Source organism: Sturnira hondurensis, unplaced genomic scaffold (assembly GCF_014824575.4).
Source record: "Sturnira hondurensis isolate 20B ecotype Veracruz unplaced genomic scaffold, ASM1482457v3 Scaffold0009229, whole genome shotgun sequence".
Lineage (NCBI taxonomy): Eukaryota > Metazoa > Chordata > Mammalia > Chiroptera > Phyllostomidae > Sturnira > Sturnira hondurensis.
Window position 1 is genome coordinate 464,600 of NW_028081860.1, and position 22,300 is coordinate 486,899.

Below are 22,300 nucleotides of genomic sequence, written 5' to 3' on the forward strand. Positions count from 1 at the left end.
TTCAAAGTTCACACAGTGGTACACTTCATCCCCAAACATTTCAGCATGCGTATCATTAACTAGAGTCAAAAATTCATTTTCATTTTTTAAAGGTAAAATTTATATCCAATGACTTGACAAATCTTATGTGCATAATTTGGTGAGTTTTGTCAACTGCATGCACCCGTATAAGCTAAACCCCCATCAAGAGAGAAGATGGCACCACTTCCCAGTCAGCCCCACCCCACATCCCCAACAACATTTGATGTTTCCGTTTTGGCCATTCTGGTGGGTATGCTGAGGTATTTCATTGTGGTTTTAATTTGTATTTCTCTGATGACTAATGTTGAACACTTTCTCATGAGTATACTGGTCATCATTCAGATGTCTTCCTTTGTGAAGTATCTATTAAAATCTTTTCACCTTTAAAAACAGGTTGTCTTTTCACTATTGAGTGTTAGGAGTTCTTTATATATTTTCACACAAGTCTTTTTTCAGATATGACTTTCTATTTTCTCTAGGACCTGTCTCAACTACTGGTATTTTCTCAGTGACCCTGGGTTTTCATTTTCTTGATGATGGCGTACAATTTATCCATTTTCCCTTTAATACTTATTGCTTTCTGTGGCCTAAGACTCTTTAATCTTCAGGTTGTAAAGATATTCTCCTATGTTTTCTTCTGGAAGCTTTACATTTTAGCTCTAATTTTTTTCTTCTGATTCCAGAGAGACGGAAAGGGAGGAAGAAAGAGAAGAGAAACATGGATGTGAGAGAGAAACATCGATTGGTTGCTTCTTGCACACGCCCCAACTGGGGATTGAACCTGCAACCCAGGCATGCACCCTGACAGGGAATCCAATTTGTGACCCTTTGGTTTGCAAGACGATACCCAACCACAGGGCCACACTGGCCATGGCTACATTTTAGCTTTTAAAAAATTTAGGTCTATAATCCACCTTGAATTAAGTTTTATGGATGTTGTGAGATAGCATTATATATTAAATTGTGTCTTCCTTAAAAAAGATGTTGAAATCCTAATCCTCAATATCTAAGAATGTGACCTTATTTGTAAATTAAGTCCCTGCAGATGTAATTAGTTAAATGAGGTTATCCTGGAGTAGGGTGGGCCCATATTCCAATATGACTGGTGTCCTTATAATAAGACAGCCATGTGAACACACAGAATGCTACACGATAAGGAAGGCAGATACTGGAATGATGCAGCTGCAAGTCAAGGAACACCAAAGATTATTAGCAAACCACCATAAGCTAGGAGGCGGGAAGGAAGGATTCCTCTATAGGTTTTAGAGGGAGCAAAGCCCTGCAGACACCTTGAGGTTTAAGCCAACCAGTCAGTGGTGCCTTTGTTATGGTGGCCCTAGGAAACTAGCATGTTAGAGTCAAGGTTCGTTTTTGCCTGAGATGGACATCATTTGCTATCACCCAGAACCCCTTGCTAAAAAGGTTTTCCTTTTCCCCAGTGAATTGCTGTGGTATCTCTGTTAAAAATCAAACTATCATAGAAGTTATGTCAATTTCTGGGCTCTCTATTCTAGTCTACTGAACCATGTGTTTATCTTTACGCAAGTACCAGGTGGTCTTCTTATAGATTTATAGTAAGTCGGTCAGGTAGTATAAGTGTTCCAATTTTGTTCTCTTTCAAGATGTCTTTGGATGTTCCAGGTACTCTGCATGTCCGCAGACATTTCATTTATTTATTTTTGGTGACATTCTTTCATTTTTTTGGTTGTTCTTATTTTTTCTATGCATTTGAGAATCAGCATGTCAACTTTCATAAAAAAGCCTTTAGTTATGATTGGGATTATATGCTCAATCTACAGATCAATACAAGAAGAAAGGACATTGTAACAATTATTTGGGATTTCAATTCATGAACATATCTATTTATTTACATTTTTATTTTCTTTCAGCAATGTTTTCAGTTTCATTGTACAGACATTGTACATTTTTTATTGTTCCTAATGATACTGCAGTGTAAATTTCTTATCCAATTAATTTTTGCATAATTGACCTTGTATCCTGAGACCTTGCTGAATTCACTTTTTAGTTCTAGTAAGATATTTTGTTTCTCTTTCATTTCTTCTTTCAAATAGATTCTTTAAAATTTACCACATTACCTCAAAAAAGAAAGTCTTATTTCCTTTTACACTTGATCTTAGCCGAAAAGCCAAGAAGTGATGCTTACTTCCTTTTAATACTAATGCCTGGTATCCTCTGTCTTGCCTTATCATACTGGCTAAAACCCCAAGTACAATGTTGAACAGAAGTACTATGAGTGGACATCTTTGCCTTTCCTGATTTTATGAATAACAGGTTTAACATTTTACTATTAAATACAATGCATCTGTAGCGCCATGACAAAAACACTTCTTCAGATGAGGAAGTTCCCTTCTGTTCTTAATCTGCCAAGTTTCTATTATGAATTAGCATTGAATTTTATCAAATGCTCTGTCTATATTAATTGAGATAATTATATGATTTTTCTTCTATTCTCTTTTTAAAAAAGATTTTTATAATTCTATTTTTAGAGAGTGGGGAAGGGAGGGAGAAAGAGAAGGAGAGTGCCCTGGTTGGTGTGGCTCAATGGATTGAGTGCTGGGCTAAGAACTGATGGGTTGCTGGTTCAATTCCTGGTAAGGGCACATGCCTGAGTTGTGGACCAGTACCCGGTTGGGGCATGTGCAAGAGGCAACCAATTGATGTTTCTCTCACACATCGATGTTTCTCTTCCTCTATTTTTAAAAAAGATTGTATTTATTTATTTTTAGAGAGAGGGGAAGGGAGGGAAACAGAGAGGGAGAAAAACACTGATATGTGAGAAAAACATCAGTCAGCTGCCTCTTGCACACATCCCAACCAGGGCTCTGGCTAAAATCCAAGCATGTGCACTGATTGGGAATTGAACCTGCAATCTTTTGCTTTGTGGGATGATGCCCAACCCACTGTGCCATACTGGTCAGGGCCATTCAGTATTTTTATTGATACTGGTATTGTAATCTTATAAATATTTTATGTATATTATAAGGCAAAGCAAGTATGTTATGTTAATTAGGAATCAACATATTCAGTATAAGAAAAAGATATACATAAGGATAAAGTAAAAGTTAAAGACAAACTCTTGAGCTTCTAGTCAAGACGGAGGGGTAGGTAGACACACCTCACCTCACTGGATACCAGAAGAAGGAACACAACTAAATTAAAAATAAAAAACACCCAGAACTGCCAGAGGATCACCCAGAAAGAAGAACACCCAGAAATGTACAGAAATCCCACAGCCAAGGACTTAAAGAAGCTATATACATCCAGGCAGGTAGGAGGGCTGAGACTGGGTGTTGGGCAGAGAGGGCTCCGTGTGGCAGCGGTGAGCCAGGGGCAGAGAGGCGGAAAGGCAGCGAGCCAGCAGGATAGGCAGCCCCACATTCACTTGTGGTGGATAAAGATCAGAGAGACATTTTGTGAGCCAGCAAGCCCAGCCCCAGGCCACACTGTGCAGCCCAGGGCTCTAGAGCTGGGAAAAGAAGCCTCATAACTTCTGGCAGTTGAACCTTCTGAACCTGGTGGCGGTTGGGGTGGCAGAAGAAACCGCCAGTTTCTCAGGAGAGCCTGGAACCTATGCAAACTCACCCACCCTGGGAACCACAACTGGGACAGCAGCTAAAGGGGCGCCAGTCACATAAGGGACGTGGGTGAAGTGACTGGCAACAGGGTGCAGGCCAGGCAGCCCCCAGAAGTCAGCCAGCAGTGGCACTGTTCCCTCTTTGACCCCTCCCCACCCACGGAGCCATGGTTGCCCCACCCTGGCAAATACCCAAGGCTCTGCTCCACACAATTTAACAGGTGCACTAAAACAGAATCAAAGCAGCTCCACCTGGTACACAGACACAGGGAGGCTGCCAAAATCAGGACACAAAAGAAATATGGCCCAAATGAAGGAACAGAGCAGAATCCCAGAAAAAGAATTAAGTGATGCAGAGATAGCCAACCTATCAGATGCAGAGTTCAAAACACTGGTGGTCAGGATGCTCAAAGACCCCACTGAATATGGCAAAAGCATAAGGGAAGAAATGAAGGCTCTACTAAGGGAAATAAGGAATAATCTACAGGAAACCCACAGTGAAGTTTGGAAGCTGAGGTTCAAATCAATGATTTGGAACATAAGGAAGAAATAAACATTCAACCAGAACAAAATAAAGAAACAAGAATTTAAAAAAACAAGAAGAGTTTAAGGCGGCTCTGAGACATCTCCAAAAGGGCCAACATCTGAATCATTGGGATGCTTGAAGGAGAAGAGGAAGAGCGAGAGCGAGGAATCAACAACTCAGTTGAAAATTTCCCTAATTTGGCAAAGGAAACAGACATGCAAGTCCAGGAAGTACAGAGTCCCAAATAAGTTGGTTCCAAAGAGGAACACACCAAGACACATAATTAAAATGCAAAAGATTAAAGATAAAGAGAGAATCTTAAAAGCAGCAAGAGAAAAGAAGAGAGTTACCTACAAAGGAGTTTCCCTAAGACTATCAGCTGACTCCTCAAAAGAAACCTTGCAGTCAAGAAGGATCTGGCGGGAAATATTCAAAGTCATGAAAAGCAAGGACCTACATCCAAAATTACTCTATCCAGCAAAGGTATCATTTATTTACAGTTAGGGTTTTTATATAATGTTAGTTTCAGATGCACACCATTGTGATACAACCTTTATGTAACTTGCAAAGACTGACATCACACATAGTTATTACAATATCATTGATTATATTCTATGGTGTACTTTATGTCCCCCCTCCTATCTAGTTGACCATCCACTTGTTCTCTGTATCTAGAAGTTTGTTTCTGATTTATTTGCTCATGTACTATTTTTTTTTTTAGATTTCATATATAAGTGAAATCATATGGTATTTGTTTTTCTCTGCCTGACTTATTTCACACAGCATAATACTTAGCTGGCAGGGTATCATTTAGAATGGAAGGGCAGATAAAGTGCTTCCTAGACAAGATATAGCTAAAGGAGTTCATCACTACCAGGCCCTTAAAAGTGAAATGTTAAAGGGAGTAATTTAGGAGAAGTAAGATCAGAATTATGAACAGTAAAATGACAACACACTAACAACTCTCAACAACTGAAACTACAAAACAAAAACAGAATCACAGAAATGGAGATCATTTGGAGGGTTATCAGTGAGGAGGGGGCAGGGGGAGAATGGGGGGGAAGGTACAGGGAATAAGAAGCATAATTGGGTAGGTACGGAACAGACAGAGTGATGTTAAGAAGAGTATAGGTAAGTACTAGAAGGCGTGGCTCAGTGGATTGAGCACTGGCCTGCAAACCGAAGGGTTGCCAGTTCGCTTCTCAGTCAGGGCACATGTCTGGGTTGCAGGCCAGGTTCCTACTAGGGGGTGCTCAAGAGACAACCACATATTGATGTTTTCTCTACCTCCCTTCCCCTCTGTCTAAAAGCAAATAAATAAAATCTTAAAAATATATTTTAAAAAAAGACAAACTCTCTAATGTTAAATTTCCAGTGAAGGTATCATTATGCATTCATGATTTTAAGAAGTTTTTTAAAATATATTTTCCAGCTTTCTCCACTGAAATGGCCTAGACTCAATGTCGCCCCAGTAAGAATGAGCACATCTAGCACCCAGTTTTTGGATTCTACATAGCATTTCCCACTAAAAGGAACCAGAGCTCTTGGAACCAGTTCTGAGGCGGGCAAAGCCTCGGATGAAGTATCTTATGCCAGAAAGCAAAGAATCACTAAGACTAATTCGTAAGAGTATGCCAAGAACACACAGGTGTCAGCATGAAGGAACTGTCACTGACTAAATTCGGAATAATTTGATCAGAAAAAAATAGTCCCTGTAGCTAAATTGTAAAACATTTAATAAAACTCCATGAGTCCATACTGACATAAAAAAGAAGAGAAAACAGCAGCAAATATTTTGCCATCATCTGAGGTGCTCATTATACCAATTTCTTACTCTAGAATTTGGTAATTAATTTTGTAATTAAAGGCAACATTTTAGCATTTCTACTGTCTCTTAGAAGGAAATATAAGTTACCCCTTACTCGGTGAGGGAAGGTTCTTTAGTGAGTACCTTCTATTAAAAATAGAAGAGATGACAGAATTAGAAAACCCATCATTTTGTAACCCCCCAATGTAACAGATGCAGGCAAGGATCATTGATAAATTCTAAAATCACTAGGTGAATGACTGTTGAGCAACAAGATTTTCATGTGGTGCCAAAACATCACACCACAGATTACTCATCAATGACAACAGGAAAACTGTCCATCTGCAACGGAGTGATTTGGCAGTCATCTTCTTTTACCCATTTTACCAACTGGTAAAATGTAGCATCAGGAACCACAGGAGAATCAGCCAGTCCAATACTAATACGAAATACTCTTACCCCAAATGTTTACAAGCCCACAGATCTAACTTCTCATTTACAATTAATATTAGGGATAAACAGGAAAAGAGAATGTGTGCCTTCTATAAGACAACTGGGCTGGTTGCTTCAAAAAGTCAGTGTTACAGGTAGACTGGAGAAGGGTAGGCTGTTCTTGTTAAAAAAAGATAAAGGAAGCATACACACGAGAGGTTTAAATCTTAATTGCTTGCTACCCATGCCCCCCTCCAAACAGCTATTAAGAGATATTTGGGGAAAATCACAATTTGGTATTACTGTTATCTCTGATAACATCAGAGAATTCCTGTTAATTTTTCAAGATATGCTCGGGACACTGTGCTTATATTGGAAAATGTCCTAATTTTTAGGAGATGTTTGCTAAGTACTTCGGTATGAAATGCTATGTTATCTGCTAATTCCTTTGAAATGGTCAGCAAAAGGCTATAAAAATGCACATATCAACACAGACCAAGCAAATATGTCAAAATGTTAACAATTGTTAAATCTATGCAGTGGGCACACAGGCCTCACAATAAGTTAGAAAAAATGACTTGGCTGAAATAGCAAATGTAACAGAAAAGATAGAAAATAAAATCTAAGAGATATTACAAAATTCTGAGCAAAAAGTAATAAATGAAAAATATGAGAGAAAATTAAGACAGAGGACCAATATCAGAAGTCCAAGATTAAGCTAACAAGAGACTCCATAAAAAAAATGCACCCTGACTGGTGTGGCTCAGTGGATCGAGTGCTGGTCTGCAAACCGAAAGGTCACTGGTTCGATTCCCAGTCAGGGCACACGCCTGGGTTGCAGGCCAGGCCCACATTTGGGGGCATGTAAGAGGCAACCGACTGACGTTCCTCTCACAGGTTTCCTCTCTCTAAAATTAAATAAATAAAATCTTTTTAAAAAAGAGTATCCATTTGATCTTGAATGGTTATTCTCCTTTGAGTGGTTGAGCAATTGTGATTCTAGACCCATAAAGGAAATGTAATCCTCACATTTGTTACTACGCCTAGTGATGAACAGTATTTACATATGTGTAATAATGTCAATGATGTTGACTGGCTTTCAACTTTAGAATTAACCTACAACCACTGGATGTGGTTGCAGGGCAGGGCATAAAACGTTAACAACTGGAAGAATGGAAATGATGAATTGAACTATACCTTTTAGGAAGTAGAAGTGGGGGGTATGGAAGGAAAAGCAGGGTCATTAATATCCTCATCTTACGGGGAGGGGAAGTGCCATATAGACTAAAATTAATGGAACAGGAACCACTATTTAAAGATACAGAGAAAATGTGAATATGAATCTCAAGATGGGAGGTGATGTAAGCTAAGTCGTCCTGTTTAATTTCAGGGAGCTAATATAACTACCCAAAGTTGGTAAATCAAGAAAAAAGTTTAAGCATATGATTTACTTCTGAAGGTAACCATCAAAGAAACTAAAAATAGAAACAGTTAAAAGCTGTCATCTCTGGGTCATAGAACAGGAAGGGGAAAGGGTAGACTGTTGTTTTCACCTAATCTCTTCTGAGAGGTTTTGTTGTTATTGAGTAGCTGTAATATTTTGATAAAAACGCAAAATCCAAACAACCTAAGCCTCAATAGTTTCCTATCGCTCTGACATTAACATCAAAAATCCTGCACCCAGCCTGTCAGCCTCGCTGCCAGAATCTCTTTCACCCTCACTCCCCACCCCTGCTCTGCTCCAGCCACACAGGGCTTCTTAAGTGCCTCAGATGGCTAAGCTCCTGCCAGACTCAGAGAGAGTGGGACCTTCACACATGTTTTTGTCCTTTGTAGAAAAGCTAATCCACTCTGTACCTTGTCCAACACTCTGTTCACCCCCCTCACTTTTGGAATTTAGCATTGCCTCCTTATTCCTCCCAAGGCTCGGCTGTTCCCCCATTACACACAATCACAGCAAGCCCCCATATTTGTCCTCCAACCCACTGTAATGACACAATTACTAGTGGATTATTTAAAGTCTGTCTCTCCTACCAAACTTACGCTCCATAAAGAAAGGTACCATCGGTCAGTCTCAGTACCTGGGGTACTGTAGACATCTGACTGCACTGTGGAATGAATGGCTAGATAAACTGCAGATCCTTTGGCACAGAGCAGCAAGGAATTCAGTGCTTAAACTGAACTGTATCGGCCAGATGAAAAAGTTACTAAATGTGGAACAATCCCTTCATTTAGAATTGAGTGTCATTTTAACAAATAGTCTTATGAAACATATAATGTTTCTTGAGTGTTGGTGAGGAAGCCGTTCAATATATCATCCCAAGTCCTGATGCATCCATATAAGAAGAGACTTGTGGCTTGGATGGAGGTCTTAGCAGTGGAGATGGTTCTGAAGTACCTTTTGAATGTAGAACCCCACAGGACTTGCTGGTGAATTAGAGGGAGGTGAAAGAAAGAACAGATTCAAGGACAACTCCTAGAATTTTTGATTGGTAACTAGGTGAATTTGATGCTGTTTATTGAGATAGAAAAGACAGGAGTAGAAGCAGACTGAAATGGGAGGCGGGGAAGCAAAAGTTTTGTTTGGGACTTATTAAGTCTGAAATGTCTATGAGCGACTCAAGTGTGAATACCAAGGAGGCCATCTGATGTGCAGCTTAAGAGGGAGGGGTAGAGATGCAGGCACAGAGTGAAACCATCAACACACAACCCTGTCTTTCAGAGCAATGAAAACACAGACACACTGTTATCGCCTCTAATTAAATCAAGGCATAGCTATCAATGAAATGTCATGGTCATTAAAAATGATGGTGTTAAGACATTATCCAGATGTTATCTATCTGTAGATTGCAGATTTATGAGCAATTCTCACTTTTCCTCTTCCTATGTTTTCTAAAAAAATTTCTTTCAGCAAACAATATTACTTTTGTAATTAGAAAATACAATTATTTCCATTTTAGGGAAAAGTAATGATATAAACCCATTTTTACTGACATGTACAGGCATCTATAACATATCACTGAGGAAAGAAGGCAAGTTACAATCACACTATATGATCTCATTTATCTAAAACAATATGTATGCATAGTAAGAATTTTTAAACACTTTCAGTTGCATTATACTTCGCACAGTATCTGTAAAATACTAAATGTATTCATAAAAATATTTCATACCGCCCTGGCCAGTGTGGCTCAGTTGGTTGGAACGTCGTCCAGTCCAAAGGTCATGGGTTTGGTCCCCAGTCAGGGAACAGACAAGAAGTAACCAACTGATGTTCCTCACCTGCATCAATGTTTCTCTCCCCTTCTCCCTCTCTCTATGATCAATGACCATGTCCTCAGGTGAGGCTAAAAAATGTTAAAAAACTATTTGATACAATAATTTGAACTAAGCTTTAAATATCATTTTATCTCCGTTTACCACACCTAGGCTTCAGGGTTTTTCCTGGTCTCTTTCCCTCGCATACTCACTCTCAGTGCTGGCTGTTCTTCTATTTGTAGTTCCATGGTATAATGTACACAATAGGCGTTCTTAATCTTTTCCTGCCATGGACCCTTTTCGCCCTCTGGACCATCCCCCTCAGAAGGATGTTTTGAAACGCAAAAAATAAAATGCCTAGAAATTTATTAACAACATACTTTGAGAAATCGGGGCTAGAGTAATATGTGCTTCTTTAGTAAGTCATTAATTTGAAGGAGTGATGAATACAAATGATTATTTCGAAGCATGTGTAACTATAACATATAATATGATATGATATGACATGATAGCATCTTTGATCTCTACTGGTGACAAAGTTATAGGTAGCCCTAACACTGTTATGGTCTGTTGCCTACAGTCATCACTGAAGTAATCTGAATTTTCAGTGAGAGGTTGGTGAAAATAAAGGTGTAGTGTTTTTCCCATCCAAGGTCACAGAACTGTGAATTCTCAACCCTGAGTCAGAGTCCTCAGTCTAGAAAGATACATACTATGCAGAACTCTCAGAATGATTTCCATGCATCTACATTTAAAAATGTTTTATTTGTATAATTAAAAAAGAAATGCTATGGTCCTGGGTAGTGTGGCTCAGTGGATTGAGTGCTGGCCTGTGAACCAAAAGGTCACCAGTTCAATTTCCAGTCAGGGCTCACGCATGGGTTGTGAGCCAGGTCCCCAGTTAGGGGCATGTGAGAAGCAACCGATCAATGTATCTCTCACACTTTAATTTTTCTCTCCCTCTCTTCCCCCATCTCTAAAAATAAATAAATAAAATCTAAAAAAAAAAAAGATAGAAATACTGTGTTTTTCTTTGTTTGCTTTATCTTAAACAACCTGGAAGAGTGACTAAGAAATTTTATACAGTTGCTACATTAACATTTTTTTATAGGGTGATACCACTTAAAAAAGATCTTCAATCCTCCCTAACCACTTAAATATTGACAACTTTAATCATTTCCATGTTCTTACAAGTCTAGAAGAAAATTCACTAGAATTATTTACTCTGGAATTAAAAGGAACAAAAAGACAAACTGTCACAACTGCAAACGTTTGTCTATGTTTTTTTGCCAAGTGTAATTCCAAAAACAGCTGAAAATATTAGAACAAATTAGTACTTAATATGAGCTAATACCTTCTGTTGTTTACAAAAAACACAAAAAGCAGAAACACATGAAAATTTATATTTAAAAAATAAGTTAGTCAATATGTGTTGACAAATTTAAAATACAACTTATCAAAGTAATGTCAAAACTTGCCCTGGCTGGTGTGGCTCAGTGGAATGAGCGCCAGCTGCGAATCAAAATGTCACCGGTTCAATTCCCAGTCAGGGCACATGCCTGGGTTGCTGGCCAGGTCTCCAGTAGGGGGAGTGCAAGAGGCAATCACACAGATGTTTCTCTCCCTCTCTTTTCTTTCCCTTCCCCTCTCTAAAAATAAATAAAATGAAAAACAAAAACAAAACAAAACCCTTAAGTACCACCAGAAGCCCCAGAAAAAACAAAATGCTTCAATATTTAGAAATATAACTTACACACAGAAAGTCAGCTCATGCTAAAAGTGCTCAAGTTTGCCCAAACCAGTGTGGCTCAGTTGGTTGGGCGTCATCCCACAAAATGAAAAGGTTGCCAGTTTGATCTCAGGTCAAGGCACATGCCTGGGTTGCAGGCCAGGGTCCCGGCTGGGGGTGTGTGAGAGGCAACCAATGTTTCTCTTCCTTTCTTTCTCCCTCCTCCCCCCCTCTAAAAATAAATAAATACATAAAATTTTTAAAAATGCTCAAGTTCATGTTTTAGCAGCAATGTGGAATGTTGCAAAGTAGATGAAAACAAAGAAATGTGCATATCTTAGATGCCTGCTTTGCTTTCTTTCAAATCTAAAAATAAAACCTTCAAACTGCCCTATTAATAAGTCTAGAAAATGAATGCCCTTTTTGTGGAAAGCTTTAACAAACAGAAATAAAAATATCTTCTTGGTTAATAGGACCAAAGGATATAAACATAAATCAGATGTCAAGCCTCATTTCTCTACAATTCCATTCTCTCTCGGAACTCTGGTGGGGCTTCTGCTGTAAAGATGTTTCTACAGCACAAGGAGACACAACAAATGAATGAAGGTATGCATAGAGCAACATAGGCCAGGCTCAAAAGCCAAGTAGAAACATGAGTATTGAGTGAAAAGAGTGAACTGCAGAATGTTACATACATAATACCACCAGGTAAATCTGCAAAAACAGTTTTGAATGTTATATATTGGTCATGTGTTATACAGCATAAAACTTGCACGGAGACTATTCCCATCACCTTTAGGGCACAGGTTACCTTGAGGAGGCAGGGCAGCAAGTGCAACCATGGGCTGGGATTTTGCTGGAGCTGTCCCATTTGAGTTTCATAAAAGAAGGCTGATGTAAATTGGACAAACTGCTAGTACTTCTGAAGTCCAAGTGAAAGTACCAGAGTAGCTACTACATGAACAGAGTTAGAGGCCAGGGAGGACTGCAGGCAAGCACAATCTCAAAGGTAGGCACACAGAGGAGTGATGAGGAAGGCTGTGATCTCACCTCCTTAGCACAAGCTTGCAGGGATTACAGTGGACCATACACAGTGGCTTGTCAGCGTGGACCTGATCCTTGACAAGCCACGAGCAAGGGCGCTTATTTATGCACTGCTTCCTTCACAATGGAAGTCTTTGTAAAAAATAAATAAATAAATTTAAGTCAGAAGAACTAAGCAGTGAATTCAGTATCACAGTTGACTCATGCCATGCAAGCTCCTGCCCTCCTCTCTGTATTAAGTATCAGAGAATAAAGTATGTTGGAGAAGGGGAAGTCCTCCAGGGTCTCCTGGAGCAGAAGTAGGGGGAAGGAAGGTTCCATGAAGAGAACTGGAGGAGAAGCCCTCAGGGCCTGATGGGTGGGTGGGAAGCCAGCTCAGGCAGACAGCTTCCAGAACAGTGAGGGGTGGTAAAGGGACAGGATGGATGGTCACAGAGCCTCACATCACCTTCTGGGGCTTGGGAACATCTCTGAATATGATGCACCTTGGGAAGAAAGCTGAGACCATTCAGCACAGCTGGAAAGGCTGTGTCTAATTCCCTACCAGCACACTGCAAACAGAACCACTCCCAGCCCCTCAGCCTGACTTGCTCTGCCTGTCTCACCTCCTCTCTCCAAACTCCTCAGACCCAACCAAACACCTCTTTTGCCCAAGCCTCCACACGTGCTGGTCTTTCCTCCACTCATACTTTCTCTGGAACTAGCTAATGTTTTGGGGGTCACTTTTCAAAGAAGTCACTTCCCTTACCCCACCACCACATCTAGGTGGGACCTCTCTAAAGTTTATGTGCTCCCTCAGTGACCAGCACTTCTCCATTGTAGCATTTAGGCCCTGGTAAAGCAATGGCCTGTTTGCCTGTCTGGATCTTCCTTTAGACCATTATGATTGCTAAGGGTTAGAAACAGGCCCTAGCATCTACAACAGTACCTGTCACCTAATAAATGCTCAATTAGTATGTGGTAAATGAATCAAGTATTGCTATATAAAGAGTACAATGGTGAAAGAGAAATGAAGCAACAGCAACCTGGTCCTGAATATTCCCAAGATACTATTCCTTATGCATATTACAATTAAAACAAGAACAGAAGGTCTAGCAGCCATGAAGAATCTTCAACCCTGAGTCCCAGGAGCCACTGCAACTTAGAACAGTACCAAAATAAACACGCTCCATTTTCTTTAAGATTCACAAATGAGAACTGGCTGAAGTTCCTCCTACCAACTGAAGGGTCCTGCCTCACAGGTTCTGCTCACACAAGGTCTCTCTCATCTGATGAAATGGAAGCTTCTGAAGTTTTGCTTTCCAGTGCTAACTGTTAAAAGCCACATCTTCCTAACCTAATTAACAGTTCTCTAATCTCTACAAATAATCATGCAGTCATAAATTTGTATGCTTATCTATTCATACGTAGTCTTTTCTTTAAAACTGTGCAATTAAAAGGCCACCCTTGATTTAGCAGTATCTATCAAACTTTAAAACGCACATACCCTTTGATCCTGCAAGTCCCACTCTAGAAATTTCTTCTACAAATATACTTGGTTGTAAGCAAAATGATACATGTAAAACACTATTCACTACAGCATTAATGAATTAAAAACACTGGAAACATAAATATCCATCAATAAGAAAACTATTTAAATAAATTATAGTGTGTCCATATAGTGGACTACTAACCCAATCCTTTAAAAGAATGGTACGAGTCTACAGGAACTAATACTGAACAATCTCTGAGATACAGTAACTAAAAAGAGCAATCACAGAAGTGCACAGTATTTTATTCTTTGTGTAAAAACACACACATAAAATATGTACATAAACACACATATAATAATATATACTAATATGAGATAACCAATTTCAGAAACAGAAAGTATATGGGTGATTGCACTGGGGGAGGAAGGAGGAGTAATGGTTTAATGGGGACAATTTCACTTTTACGAGATGAGAAATCTTGTAAAAGTTCTGGAGATGCTTACTGGTGGTAGGTGCAAAACAATGAGAATGTATTTAATGTTTCTAAACAGTACACATAAAATGAATAACAGTAAACTTCATATTATGTATTTTGCTACAATTTTTAAAAAAGATTTTATTTATTTATTATTACAGAGAGGGAAAGGGAGTGAAAAAGAGAGGGGGAGAAACACCAATATGCAAGAAAAACATTGATTGGTTGCCTCTCATATGCCCTCAACTCCAACCACGGACCTGGCCTACAACCCAAGCATGCACCCCAACCAGGAATCAAACTGGCAACCCTTTGGTTTACAGGCTGGTGTTCAATCCACTGAGCCACACCAGCCAGGGCTATATTTCACTACAGTTTAAAAATTACACAAACACACTCATGGATTAATAAGAAACTAGTAAAGATGGCTGCCTCCGGGGAGAGAAATGGTATCCGAGGATAGGGTAGCAAGAAGGTCTTTTACCATATAACCTTTTACACCAGGTTTTTCATTCTGTACTATATACCCAACTATTCAAAAACTCATTTTTAAAAAAAACCAACCTTATACAAGAAGCCTTTTCCTTGGTTATTTATATCCCTTTTTTAAGTAAAAAATGTTTTCAATCCAAATCAGGATTCCACTTCAGTTTTGAGCATATTTATTAGATTTACATGATTCAAGTTGTAAAAAATTACACTTGTTCCTCTAAGAATATATTCACCAAAAGCCTGTCTTTATCTTTATCAGCCTTTACAGAAAAGCTTCAAAATCATCATAGAAGAAAATTACCATTTTTATCAGTATGCAACTTTTATTCTATCATAACAACCAAGCTGGCTGAATATAGAACTGTTTCAACCGCAAAAAGCCTTCATCATAATTCAAGACAAAAATCAGCCTGCAATTACACGAGTTATAAAACAAACTATGCTTTATGTTGCAGTCTACCCTAAAGCTAAAACTTATGTCGGAATCACACACACAGCCTCCGAACTCCTCCTAGATTATCTAAAACCTACTTTTGTGAAGATCCACTATTTTCTGGAATCTTCCAGAATGAGCACTGTGGCCATGCCACTGGCATCGGAACTTCTGTAGCTTTGCCCCCCGTCAATGAGAAGGCAGCACTTGCAGGGTCCAGCCCTGCCCTTGCCTCAAAGCAGGGGTTTCAATATTTGTTGAGTGAATAAATAGATGATTACCTGCTGACAGGCTTGCCACCAAGACTCACAAAAAAAAATTCAGAAAGAAAAAAGGAAGAGATGCTTTGTTCACTGGAAGTCAGCACATGATAAAGGTGAAGACCGTATCACTGGTTCACCAAATAGCTATGACACAACTGGCTAAGTGGGCTCTAGACCTCATCCCACCCTCAAGTTAAATACAGATACAGGTATTTTTTAAAACCATACAAAAAACATAAGACAACTTACGCACAGGATCCTTTTATACTTATAAAATATGTATGTGTGAATAGAGTATATCAAGTTTTTTTGGAAGAATATATAGATGAATATTGATATGTTCTTAGAGTAGGAAAGAATTTTCTAACTATAAAAGCAAAAGAAGAAATCATAACAGAAATCTTATGTATCAAAAAGACAAGCATAATCAAAAGGTATATAAGTAGGAAAATATCCGCATGATGACAGAGAATTAATACTTAAGAGTTCCTACAAACTGACTTAAAATATCCTAATGGAAGAATAAAAGCACAACACAAATAAGCAATTCACAAAGACCAAATACAAAAGGCCAATGATTACTGAGGTTCATCCTCAGTAATAATCCAAAGAGCACAAATTTAAAAGATGGATAAACAATTCTGGGAGGGTATAGGGGAAATGGTACTTTCTCAGACTGTTGTGGGAACAGGGATAGCCGCTTAGAAAGGCAATGTGGTGGCAGTCACCAGCAACTCCAAGTCTAGGCAGCTGTTTTTCAAAAAGAATGATGAAGTTCAATCCAATAGTATCTTTAATAGGAAACCATTGTGAAAACCAACAGAGGGACAACGCATGACAGTAAGTTAGCACCAGATCCTCCTGTCGTTTAACAAAAATGAGGCAGAAAGACCTCGTTTTGTTAAAAACAGAAAAGGTGAATATTTGTATAGCCTAAGAAGATTCACAAGGATCTATGGCAAGCTGTTAACAGTGGTTACTCTGAGTAGTGGGCACAGACAGAAACAGGGAGCTTTCACTTTTTTACTTGATATACTTTAAATGGCTTGAATTTTTCCATAAAACTACGTATTATTTCTGTAATTTCTTTAAAAATAAAAGAAGAAAATGAGTAAGATAAAACATTTATCTATTAAAGACGGATTCTGTCCTTTTATTATTCCCTTCAAATTTCCCTGAAGCTCATATGGACATCTCTTTCATATTCATAAGCAAAAAGAGATATATTTTTAAAATATCTCTTCCTTTCTATATTTCTTAGAAGAGACTGTATAGAGTCAACACTGCCTGTTTTATAAAATCCATTCATAATCTTAGAAAAAGACTATTAGAAACATAAACTACCTCCAAGGCCTACCATCTACCAGAAGAAACCCATTTACTACCCATATTACATTTAGTCCGCACAGTTTCTGAGACAATGGACAAAGTGCCAGCCACAGAACTCCCACCAGCAAAACATACTATGTGGAGTACAAAGAATGTCCTGTGAGCAGGGCCCACGGCACACCCCACAGCAAAGGGTAATGACAATTTGAGTCACAGGATCAGGAGCGAAACCAAATTTGAGAGTGGAGAACCTTACAAGATTCTTGCCTTCCCTTCTACACCTTCTATTCTCCTCTGCCCAAACCCTGCCCCTCACACAGTCTCCAAATGGACTATCTGTCATGGATGTCCACACAGCTTTAGACTGAGGTGTCAGAAATTACGAGAGACACAACAAAGTGCTACTTGAGGGTCTCAGCTGGAATCACAATGGCAGCATATGTGGATACTCACATTTTTTCTTAGAGAAAAAAAAAAGGAAAAATTCAATTAGAATGTTTTGCCTTACCACATGGAATGTTTGAAATCCAGGTGTTAAAACATCAAATGTGGAGTGACTACCATTGATTTTTTAAAAAGCTTGAGATATTGAACCTAACAATTGAGAAATGAAGGAAACATTCGTTTTTACAAAATTAAAGTCCGCACAACGGCACCAAAATAGTCAAAAGTTCAACTGACAGAGCACCTGAGTGTCAGACCTCCAATGGCTTGGATCCCCAGCTTTCCAAAAGGCATTCATCCTGCTCTAGAGTCTCAAGAAGCCAGACGTGTGTCTGGGGGTTCCCTTTAGTTCCCATGGAAGCAGCGCGGCAAGTACATGCCATTAACCATGGGCTCCACTGTTCTGTGACAGCTTTCAGGAGGCTATCCTTCCAGAGGACCACACACCGGTTCCCATATCTGAAAATGCATTACCACTGCTCACTAAGGTTGACCAGGAAGTAATTTATCCAAAACCAAAGCAAACAAAGCACCATGCTGAAGACCACTGGGCAACAACAGCAGCGGCAGGTGAAGAGCTCAGTCAAAGTGCTCTCAGCTCAGCTGACCTGCTTCAAGGTGAACTGAAGTTGCAGATCACCAGTTCCGGCTCTAATCTGACGCCCGCCCCTAGATCACGCTGTAGCTACCAAGTAACCCTACCCAAACTGACCTTTCAGGGCTCAGGGAAGTGACTTTTTTTTATTATATGGCACAGTTTGGCACAGTTATGTCTTTAGTCTTTGGGGTACTTTTATACTGTCCAAGAGTAGTACATCTTGTTTTTTTTCCTTTTTTTTTAAAAACAGATGGCCAAACCAGGACATATACTAAAAAAAAAAAAAGGAAGGTTACTTACCTGAGCCCTAACATTCCAGCTACCATGGAATCCTGTTGGAGCTGGTCTACAGAAGCAAGATGTATTCTGGGGAGTCACATGTCACATCAAAGCAGGAACTGGTGAGTCTGTATTTTTATGGAGCCTAAAACAAAGAAAATCGTAAGTTGAAAGCCCCCATTGTGCTGCAGGACCTTTTTCCCAGGGCTATTTGGGACATTTTGAAGATAAACATATAGACAAAGTACTATGCTATTTCCCAGCTTACCTAGCTAGAAACAAAGGATAAACTGCGAATTTCTGGCACATAAACACACAGTGCTAAAATAAAGGAAAGATTTGTGCATGTTAGAATTGACACTATCACAGGTCTTGTCACCTATGAAGGACATTTTAACACTATAAAGCATACTGTTAGTGGTGATCTCTACTAAGTATTTCTTGTATCACGGCATACAGAAATACTCAGAGAGAATACATGTTCAAAAGAACATGCAACACTAAAATCTCATCCCAGAAAGAACATGTGAAATCCAGAGGCAGTCTCCCTTAAGTCTCAAACAGCTGAAGCTGCAACAAGCTACTGTAACACCATGCAAAGGGGCTTTAACCCTAAGAGAAAAGAGCAGTACCAACAGAAACCAAGTGCCCTGGGAGATCCAAAGCCATCCTCCAAAATACACAAGTCTGACTCAGAGCAATCATTTTTAAAAAGCCTCTCAAATCAGTAAATTGCAATGTTCAACAAACTGAGTTTTTAGTTTGACAGTTTCTCTTTTGCTTTTGAACACATGTTCAAAAAAGAACTTTTGCCATTACATTTTTCCTCATTAAGATAGCCATCATTTCCTTCTTAAAACCTAAATTGGGCCATATTAGCTCATCTCTGATACCTCGCTGGCCCAAGAGTAGCACTTTTATCTTTAGACTAAAAAAAGCCTAGCATGTACAACTTAGAGACTATTTACACAATTACTTGTATAATCAAACCCAGAGGAAGGGCAACACCAAATAAGTCTTTTACCTATAGCTGGTCTGTAATACCAGGATGGTACCTAGAATTATTTATTGAGGTGCAGTGAGGGGTTACAAATCCCTTAACATTTGAGTCATAGAATGCTCTGAAATCCTCAAAGTCAAGGTAACAGTATTACTCAGTTAGCTATATAATAAAAATCAAACTGGTATCCTGGCTGGAAGGCCCTGAAAAAGTCACAACTTCTCACAGCCACAATCGTTTTTTTACTTATAAACTGCAGGAGCTGGATTAAGGTTCCTTCCAGCTCTGAAAGTTTAAGATCTTTGATTAACTCAAGATTTCAGTGGGGGCATAAAAGCCAAGCAAATGAGATCGGTTAGGTGAAAACCCAATAAAGCAGTGACTTGCAGGTCTACATATATAACCCCCCCCAGCTCTTAGGCAAGGAAGACAAGTGACCACTTCCTCAGGCTTGCTCCCGAGAGTCCAGACTTCTGCAGTAACAGCAAAACAGCTATACTGAGAACACATCCACAAGCCAGCAGACTCAACACAACTGTGCCTTGAAAAAGCTATAAAGGCCAAGGCTTTATTCTCTAATGGAATGGCCGCCGCACTCTCTGAGTGGGGATGCCATGCCCGCCCCCAAACTCCCCTTTCCACTCAGGTCCCCTACACACCATACCTACCATCAAAGTGGTGGAACCAAGTATTTAAGCAATGGTATGCAAATTAAGTTTTCAATAGGTAAAAGTTCCTTGCAAGGGAAAGGCAGAAGAGAGCAGATAAATGCAGAGGAACACAACCTTTGTGTAAGTGAGCCCAAGTAAGGGGAGCCCATTTACATCTGTCCTAACGAGGTAGAAAACGAGGTAGAAACACAGTGGTGAAGATAGCAGTTTGCCTGAACAGGGCTAGTACAGAAGCATTGAAGACAAGGTCCTTCCATTGGAGTGGCAATAATGCTTCACTCAAGAAAAAAAAGTCGTGTCCGTCAGCCACAGGAGGCTGGTCTCGTGTCATCATAACAGAGGGCAGTGAATACAAGCAGGTGTCCTGCCAAAGTCCCTGGAACTCACTGTCAGTCTAGGACTGTTCTTTACCCCTGTGAGTTTAAAACACTAGCTACTACAGATGTCAAACATTTTCTTTGATTCTTCCCTCTTCACAGATACTCAGGCAGCCTGCCAACAAAATGTTCTTATCCAATTAAGATTTCCACTGATATTCACCTTTATAAAAGATTACTGCTTCCAGGACACATCATTTATCATGCAAATAATCCCAGGCAGGTACATTGGTGGTGGAAACTGTGCTTGAGACAAGAACTAACAATTTTACCTCTGCTCTTCTTTATTCTAAGTTAAAGAAGTGAGCGTCTCATTCCGTCTCCATGTGGGGGAGGGAGTATTTGGGTGGGGGCAACATCACACAGCAGTCATTTAGTCAGTTTTTGTCAAACTCCACAGCTTGCCTCCCCACCCCACTAAATTCAGCCACTCAGAAGCAGTACAGGCAGAGAAACAATGATCCTGGCTGGAAATTGCAAATAGAATGCAAAATTCTATTCTAAACCCACCAATACACAAACAGCACAAAAGCTGGAATAGGATTTGACTGCATCATGCTCTGTCAGGTGAAACAAAGACCTGGTACTCTAGGTTTCAAGCATTCTAGGCAAATTTGTAACAACAAGAAATAGGACAGTGTGATAAGCCAGTTCGAGCAAGAAAGCCGTAGGTTTCTTCAAGCTGTTAGGAGTTGCTGACTTCAGATGCCACCAGGAACTTCGCAGAGACATTATATTCTGGAAGCTGCCTGTGCTGTTTAAAGGGCTAGGGATATAACAAACAGCTTGCTGGAGGGCATCTAAGGAGGCAAACACTTTGCCAACAATGGCAAAACAAAGCAGAGCTCTTGTCCTGTCACATCTCAGGCTCAGAAGTAAAAACCTTGGAATCTTTGTCAAGTGAGGTTTCTGTGTCTGTGTGCATGAACAGGATGTACCTCAGTGATCAGACACCTAGCTGACATGACACAAATGGTTACTGTGCTTCTAGCAGATTTGACTGTGCCCTTTAAGGTTCTGATGTGTCCAAGCAAGAAAATAAAACGAAGTGTTTCCTAGTCTTCCTGACTGGGATTTGAAGTAGAAATCCTAAAAAAGCCCATAAACAATTCTATTTCCCTGAATCCCTGAGGGAAATTCCCAAAAGACCCAAAAATCCAGACCCTGTATTTTTAAGAAGGATCTAGCATATTTCAAAAGACCCAAGAGGTCAGTTCAATCTTGCTAACTGCAATCACTGAGATCCAGATGACAATTCCAGCCACAAAATATAAATTTCTCCTCGAGAGTAATAACTGCCTATTAACAGCAAATTTTACTAGCAAGGTCCGAATATGCTTCATTTTTCTAATATAACAAATGCCCACAACTTGTGCAAGTCCTACAAAGTCTAAGCCACTCAGCACCTCACACTGGTAGGTCTGGTTCCACGATCACCAACCACCCCCTGAATTTGATCCTAATATCTCACAATTTGGGATACTGATCCCACAGAGCAGACAAAATGTATGACTGGCTCTGCAAAGCCCATTTCTGTTCCTGGAAAAAGAGCCAGGAGGACACATCTGTTTGATCATGAGTCAGAAATATCAATTTTGTGGTGGAGCTCATTTCTGCTGTGACCAATCCACACCAAACACACAACAGAAGTGACTGCCACAGAGGTACTCCAGAGCAAGCATCTCTTTCTCAGGTCCACACTTAACAATATAATAAACGGTCTCCTCCATGAGAGCACTCTTTTCAGACTCTTCTTAATGACCTTAAGTCTTCAGTGCAAAACCACAGACACATTGCCATGCTACGTAAAAGTCACCTGAGTTTCAATCTGGGTGATTCGGTAATAACCAAAATGAAAAGAAAATAAACTTTCAGGGACAACTGACAGGAACCACAGCAATGCGATGAACTTGCCCCATTTGATACTGGCGATCTTCTTCATGCTCCAAGACTATGGGAGCCCGTTATATACTATGTCCCACTCCACTTATGTAACTGGAAAATCGCCGGCGAAGGGGGGAGGATAGTGAGGGCGCTCATATTCTAAGGCCACAG

The 22,300-nt window shown here is 39.7% G+C and overlaps 1 protein-coding gene across 1 annotated transcript in view; it reads right to left on the reverse strand.

The window, feature by feature from the left end:
- The window catches only part of MECP2 (methyl-CpG binding protein 2), a 66,241-nt gene that overhangs the window by 42,987 nt on the left and 954 nt on the right, over positions 1 to 22,300 (reverse strand). The gene's annotated exons all lie outside the window — the stretch shown is intronic.